The following is a 7,789-nucleotide window of genomic DNA, read 5'->3' on the forward strand; positions in this document are numbered from 1 at the left end:
CAGGTTATATTTCTTTGGCGCAAATTAAGCGGTACGGAATTATCCTCTTGTCTGTCTTCAGTTGTTGACTGAGATGTTGGTAACTAAAAAAATCTTACACACCTATGCAGCTAGTTTAAAAAAAAAAAAAAAACCCTGTGCCACATTATCATTGAATCCTGCATTGTATGGTCTTATTTATACATTATAAGGTTGCGAACACAACCAAGCTCTTTTGAAAATGAAAGTTCATTCCAGCACGATACCGCTACGTTTTAAAAGTTTCATGCAACGAGTTAAACTGGTTTGTTCATAAATATGTCAGCTTCCACCCTGCCTTTTCATTGCATTTTTAAATATTGTACAATTTTGAAGAAGTTAACTAAGAAGTAATAACAGAATAAGAGATATCAAATAAGATTAAAAAAAAACAAAAACACGCTGGGTTTGTTTTATTAAACCGTGACATTAGTTAGCTGTGTCAGTTATAGTTTGAGAGCAGTACATAAAGTTAAAGCACACATTTCACTAGTTTAACAGGTATGCAAGGTAGTGATAATCTATAATAAAAAAGATAGATAAATTTAATGCACATCAAGATTGTGTTTCGTCTATTATTCGTACTGATAAAACGAGGAATCCGTTACTTGGATCGTGGTAACGTTATTGCTATTTGCACATTTTTTTTTTATGTGGTCAGAATTTTGATGAAGTAATAATTCTCTGCTCGTTCTTAGTGGGTTAACATAACAAAACCGGAGCAGACATTCTCCATGACAGAGGAAATTAGCATTTATAGATACTGAGTAAACTTAATATCCTGTTAAGTCATTGCCTGTTAGCTTTAAAATAATTCACTGTTTTTACAGCCATTTAATTTTACTTGTGGTCAATAAAATAAACTTCATTCCTTTTGAAAGTTTATCCATGTTGTGATTTGGGACAGTGTTTGTACTTTACTGTCCAATACGATTTGCACTGTGGGCCTCGCGCGTGGGTCTACGTGGGGCGGGACAAGCCTCCGTCATCTACAAATCACAAAGCTCTATTGGCAATGGGTTCCCGCTTTGTGAAACAAAGTACGTGTTTAAAAAAACTGGTAATTATGTATATGTTCACTTGGAAGCGTAAGGTATCAGAAAAATGCTACTGCATTAAAAAAAAAACTAGCAAATGAAGAGTTTTGGGTAGAAAAATGCTACCAAATATACATTAACTTTGAACCGTGACGTTATGAATACTCGTTTGTACTCGTACAGGGGCACACCCTAAGCTCCTATTACCTGGAACACAGGCTTCCACTTGGTGTCACTGTGGTCTTCCCTTTACATTTTATTTGCTCATTGGCTCTGCTGCAGTGAGACCAGATACAGCTGGCTTGTTGGTGACTAATGAAGTCCTACAGCATGTCATGCTTTATTTTCAACTAAATTAGGCAGGGCTAGATTTAGACAGGCTTTGCCTATCGCATGCGTGATGTGTCTTTTCATATTTAATAATGCTGTTCTTGATTGATTGCTGCTGTGTCAGGAAGCAGTCTCTCCCACCCCAATGTGGGTTAATGTTACACAGATAACTTTTTAAAGGAAGTGCCAACAGTTCTCTTGGATACAGACTAGACAGCTGCCTTAATCCACTATATTGAAAACCCTATGGAACACATTTATAGTCGGGGTTATAATTAAAAGTTAGGCAGTGGGTGAACTGTGCTTTAATACTGCTGTTAATAATTCTACTGTCACACTGCCAAATATTATTTTCTTACTTAAAAAAAAGTTTATAGGGGCTCTCAAGTGGTGCATCCAGCAAAGGCGCTCCACTTGGATGTGTCCTATAGTCTGGGGATCACAGGTTCAAGTCCAGGTTATGTCACAGCTGACCGGGCAGTGCACAATTGGCCGAGCGCTGCCAGGGTTGGGAGGGCTTAAATGGGCTCGCCACGCATCAGCAACCCTTGTGGCCAATAAGGTGTCTGTGGTTCTGCAGTGGAGCCTCCAGATCTGTGTTGTCCTCCTGCACTATAGGTCTGGCAGCCTCACTGTGGATCCACAGCGCAAAAAATGACAGATTGGCAGGAGCAGGTTTCAGAGGATGTGTGCTCCAGCCTCTGTTCCGTGAGTCAGCAAGGGGGTTGCAAGCAGTGAGCTGAGGATACAGATAATAATTTGGCACACTAAATTGGGTAGAAAACCAGGGTAAAAAATTGGAGATGACTAAATTTATTTAAAAAAAAGTTTATATCATTTGAAGTTTGTTGTTCCTTATAAAATGTTAGAATAACTTTATCAATTAATATTAAAATGAGAACTCATTTCATAACCTCTGGTCCAAATGATAAATTTACTAGAGTTTGGCCAGGCTTGAACTATTAAGAAAATTATTCATATTTAATATCAAAAGTAAGATTTTATTTTGTACTACTGCTGCTGCAACTCCCCATCTTAAAAGAAAAAAAAACAATTCAACGTTTCAATGTAACTTGAAAGTGTTGGTTTAGATTCAGTGTTGATATGGGGAGCTTGTTTTTGTTTTATTTATTTTTGTTTTTGTGCCGTAGCTCTGAAAAACTCGTTCTTGGAAGTGTGACGTGGAAGCCAAAACCACAGTCCTGGCCACACACAGGGGGGACTGCGGTGTGTTTTGGTATAAGGGTAGAGAAACCATGCCGGTTGGCCTAGCACCAACCTAGGGATGGAAGTAAGACTCTCATTGCATAGTGGTTTGATCCACTCCTGGTTTTACTAGGAGTTTAGTAAGACATTGTCTTATATTGTGGCTAATCAAGCTTGTATCAAAACCTGGAAAGGGTGAAACTGCTATGCAATAGGAGTCTTCTATCCATTCCTGATTTATACCGGTCAGGGTCGTCCATTTCGGTGCTTAGGGAAAGCCAGAATTTTGACCTCGACCTGTACTTGTAAAGTTCAGCCCAGTGCAGCTTTTTTTTGTTGTTTCACAGAATCTTAAACCCATTTCACAGTGGCATGCTCTACCCGGGTCAAGACCCAGTGTCAGACGGGTCGGGTACCCGATTTCAAACTGCTTTTAATAAAGAAGAGTTAACCTGGGTGACAGATGCTGAGAGCAAATGTTTTTACACCCCTGCTGCAATCTGGCTCATGCTGTGTCTCAATCAACGAAATATGGCTGAACAGAAATGTTCCTTGTGGAAGTGAAACCTTCACACAGGCGTGGCTGTTTGTTATTGCGTCCACTCAAGAACGGCTGTCATGCATTTTGTCTCAAAGCGTGTCGACTCATATCCTGAGGTGGTTTCACACTGTGCGATATTGTGACCCGGGTAGCCAGGTCCAGACCTGGGTAGCAGTGCCAGTGTGAAAGGGGCTCAAGATTCTGTAGCACCTTCAAATTTCATGTTAACCTGTTGGGTAGGTGTTAGGTGCAGCCAAGCGTAGATATACAGTGGCTTGCGAAAGTATTGACCCTTTGGCATTTTTCCTATTTTGTTGTCGTACAACCTGGAATTAAAATTGATTTTTATTTGGATTTCATGTAATGGACATACACAAAATAGTCCAAATTGGTGAAGTGAAATGAAAAACATAACTTGTTTCAAAAAATTCTAAAAAATAAATAACGGAAAAGTGGTGCGTGCATATGTATTCACCCCCTTTGCTATTAAGCCTCTAAATAAGATCTGGTGCAACCAATTACCTTCAGAAGTCACATAATTAGTTAAATAAAGTCCACCTGTGTGCAATCTAAGTATCACGTGATCTCAGTATATCTACACCTGTTCTGAAAGGCCCCAGAGTCTGCAACACCACTAAGCAAGGGGCACCACCAAGCAAGCGGCACCATGAAGACTAAGGAGCTCTCCAAACATGTCAGGGACAAAGTTGTGGAGAAGTACAGATCAGGGTTGGGTTATAAAAAAATATCCGAAACGTTTAACATCCCACGGAGCACCATTAAAGCCATTATTAAAAAATGGAAAGAATATGGCACCACAACAAACCTGGCAAGAGAGGCCCGCCCACCAAAACTCACGGACCAGGCAAGGAGGGCATTAATCAGAGAGGCATTTCTTATTTGTTTCAGAATAAAAAAATATTTTGCATCTTCAAAGTGGTAGGCATGTTGTGTAAATCAAATGATACAAACCCCCCAAAAATCCATTTTAATTCCAGATTGTAAGACAACAAAATAGGAAAAATGCCAAGGGGGGGGGTCAATACTTCCTCAAGCCACTGTACATACATGCTGTATTTTGCATGCTGTGATAGTCCTATGAAAAGAACTGATGTCCCTTACTGTACTACAAACTATATTCTGCTCGTTCTCAATATATTAGCCACAAATGTGTTTAGTACACTTGGGCAAATATGCATCCTGCTAATTTGAAACTGGCACATTATTTACATCTAGCAACTATTTCATTGAGATATAAGGGTTTGTTCACATGCAGGATCCTTCAGTCACAGGTTCAGGCAAGACCTTTAAATGCCGCGTGAGGCAGACTGGATCAGATTACATTCTTTCCAGTGCAGCTTCTGGAAAAACAAAAGTGGAAAATGACATGAACAGTTTCTGCTGAATAAAGCACAAAAAAAAAAAAGTCAATAAACAACACAGCAGAGTGGTTTTGATGTGATTCAGGAACTTGGAAATTTCCAATTCCATTCTCATAATGTTAAAAATGCACCCGGAAGTTGATTTTTTTCCCATTTAGAGAAAAAAAATTAAAAAAGTGGCTCAAACTGATACGACTGAGTCTTCCAAAAAGTAACCACAAAGTGCCAGAAAAAAAAAACTGAACAGCAGAAACAAGAAGGAATATTAGGCTACCATCCAAAACTGAACAAACCTCGAACACTGATTTTGTGTATTTTATTTTATGGTCTTTGTTTGAATTCTTTGGTTAAAAGATATCAACCTTTGCACCGCAATCACACACCCATAAAGATGAACTCAAGAGGCCGCTGTTTGGTCTTTCCCAGGTTATCACAGACGTAAAAGGGGATTGCAAGATAGAAAGAAAGACACGCACACGTTTATAGTGTTTATGAGGACTTTACATTGACTCTCACTATATTTTTATTTACTATTCTGAAATAGTATTCTATTATTCTAGTATTACTATTCCTAAAATTCAGGGGAGTTATGTGGGTGGCACAGTGCACAGGAGTGAGTCAGTGCAATAGTCAGCATGGCTTCATTCATTAAACCACATCACAAACTTACCCCTCTGTTCATCACATAGACAGGCTTTCAGGGCTATGAAAAGCAAAGAGCAACCCCAAAGCACTTTAGACATGCGCATATCAGGTAAGAAAATAAAAAAAGATATTTAAGAATGTGCTTGGAGAGGGAGCAGGAGGGAGAGCTGGCAGACTCACTGGCACCCTGCCGGTTTGCGATCAGCTGTGCGCCAACCCCCACCCTCCCTGCCAATGCGACTCGGGCACATTGCTGCACCATGACTGCGTGTTTGGGACTCGCCCCTGCGCAATTATTAACAGGGCAAAAAAAATCAGTCTTTCCAGTAACTGCAGAGGTTCGTTGTTTAGGTCATTTCTGGGTGGGTCTAGGGGAGTGGTGCTATTTATTTCCTCCATTTGTAGATTCTGAAACTAAGTCTTTAAAATCATTTTGCAGCTACATACAGTTCCTTTTACACCACACCCACACACATTGTGTAGCTCCACTTTCCACTGCAGATGCACGGATCCCCTCTCTTGCCCTCCACTGTCCGCCGGTAGAAGGCTGTGCAACTTGCCTCCTTCCCCGCTTAACTGAGCTTGATTTGAAGATGTTCCAAAGGTTACAAATGTTCTAGTTTTTTTTTTTTTGTTTTGTTGTTTGGTTGTTTTTTTTGTGGGTTGTTGCCGTGGTTACTTTTTAAACACAGATTCAAAAGTTGTAACAGGGAAGTTGACAGGTTTGGAAGCCACAGTGCCTCATAAGGGGAGGCAGGCGGGCTGTGAAACCTGTTTAAATGTTTATACACAGGGTTTCCCTGTGACTCACCGACTAAAACGCGACGCCTTGGAGTGCAGGGTGAGTCGTGAAAGTGTCAAATTTTGCTTGCCCCAAATTATCAATCTTGGCTGGGGACCACAGGGAAGCATTGGCGACCGCTTTCCAGTAGGGGAGCACTGACATTTATACTCGTAATTGCCTTTAAGAAGTATTTATCAGCAGGTATTAAACAAATCCATTCATTAATGTGTCAAGAACAGCTGTCCTTCGTCCCCCGTCCCCCTGTCCCGCCGTCCCTGTCCCGAGGCTTGTGACTGCTTGGTAACGTCCTTTTCCTTCGGTTGGTGCAAAGAGATACTCAGCAGCTGGATCAGAGCTTGTCTCTTGATCTGAAGTTATGCTGATCAGTGAGAGGCCACAGCGATGAGGCGCCCTTCGAAAATAAAACAGGGTGAAATTCATTTAATAGCATGTGAACACTCATTAGTGTCAGATCTCACACAGTTTCACAGTCACATGCTTCGAAATAAAAATAAAAACTTATTTTTTTATTGTTTCCATTGAGGAACATGTTCAAAGGGCAAGAAACACGTGTGTCAAACAACGATGGCAGATATGTTCATGCTCTCAAAGACAAGAACAGACTCATCGCCTTCTTGTTTATTCAAAGTTCTGAGTGGTCAGGAAACCAACTTGATTGGCTGCACAACAATGAAGGACTGAGAAAGAAACGAAGAATAGCCCTCTCTATAAATAACATTTGAAGCTGACTTGTTAGCTCTGCAGGAGCCATCGACTCTACAGGCATCTAGACAGGGGGGTTAGGTGCAAATCCAACACGATCCCCATCTCTAGTCTTGCTGTAAGTCATTTGTTGTTGCCTTAATTTGGGCCGGTACTGTGTATGTGTGTGTGTAGCTCTGTTACCCTGAAAGCTTGGTGATCTTTGTTTTGAAAAGCACTTTAAATATTGTTTTCCTCGTTATTGTTCAAGCAGCCTGGAGCTCAATTGTGTGACGTAGTCATCGTGGAAGTTCAGGAGTTGGGTCACAGTTCCCAGCGCCGCTCCCGGCCCCTTTCTCGTGTGAGGCTGTTAGTCAACTCGGAGAAATTTGCCCTTTGCCACCGTCAGCGCCTGACGCGAGCGGATTGCACAGCCAGGGATGTACGTTTTTTTTTTTTTTTTTTTTTTTAATTACTTCTCTTTTGAACTTTATCGTTTGATCTTGATAAGGCTTTTATTTCAGATAACATTGTAAAACTGGTCAAGCAACTGCCTGCCCCTTATATAAAGTTTAGCGCTGTAAATTTCCATAGTTCATTTGCACCTTTCCCAGGATTTTCCAATTGTTTTACCTTGGTAACCTTTTTTTTTTTTTTAAATATGCTTTATCATACCTGTCTGGGCTTCGGTTGCGGTTTCAAACACTTCGTGTTTTTGAGACCCACATAGCAAACGACACGTCACAAGGTCAATTGGATAATATTGTGAGCTACATGACATACTGTAATGACCCGCAGTTAGTGAGCTAGTGAATCCCAGTCCGGGTGAAAGATTTGAACCTTGGAACCAGCTGAGAACACAGTGTACTCTGGAGCCCGTGGGATGCGGATTGCGTAAAAGCTTGTGTGGAGCTACAGGACTGGCTGTGCCCTGCTGCTGAAGCCTGTATCAGTCAGAAAAACAGAGAGGGGTTGGCTTTTCAGCACTCATTGCAAACGCAGGGATTTATTATTACTCTTTACAGGAATCGATAAGGAATAGATAATGGAAACTGTCGGCACGGGTTAATAATAGCAGGGCCAGGCGTTCACTGTACTGGGCAGTGCATGTGACGCGACCGCCCCCTCCCTCTGTGTATCCGCT

The sequence above is a fragment of the Polyodon spathula genome, chromosome 26 (genome assembly GCF_017654505.1).
Source record: "Polyodon spathula isolate WHYD16114869_AA chromosome 26, ASM1765450v1, whole genome shotgun sequence".
Classification (NCBI taxonomy): Eukaryota; Metazoa; Chordata; class Actinopteri; order Acipenseriformes; family Polyodontidae; genus Polyodon; species Polyodon spathula.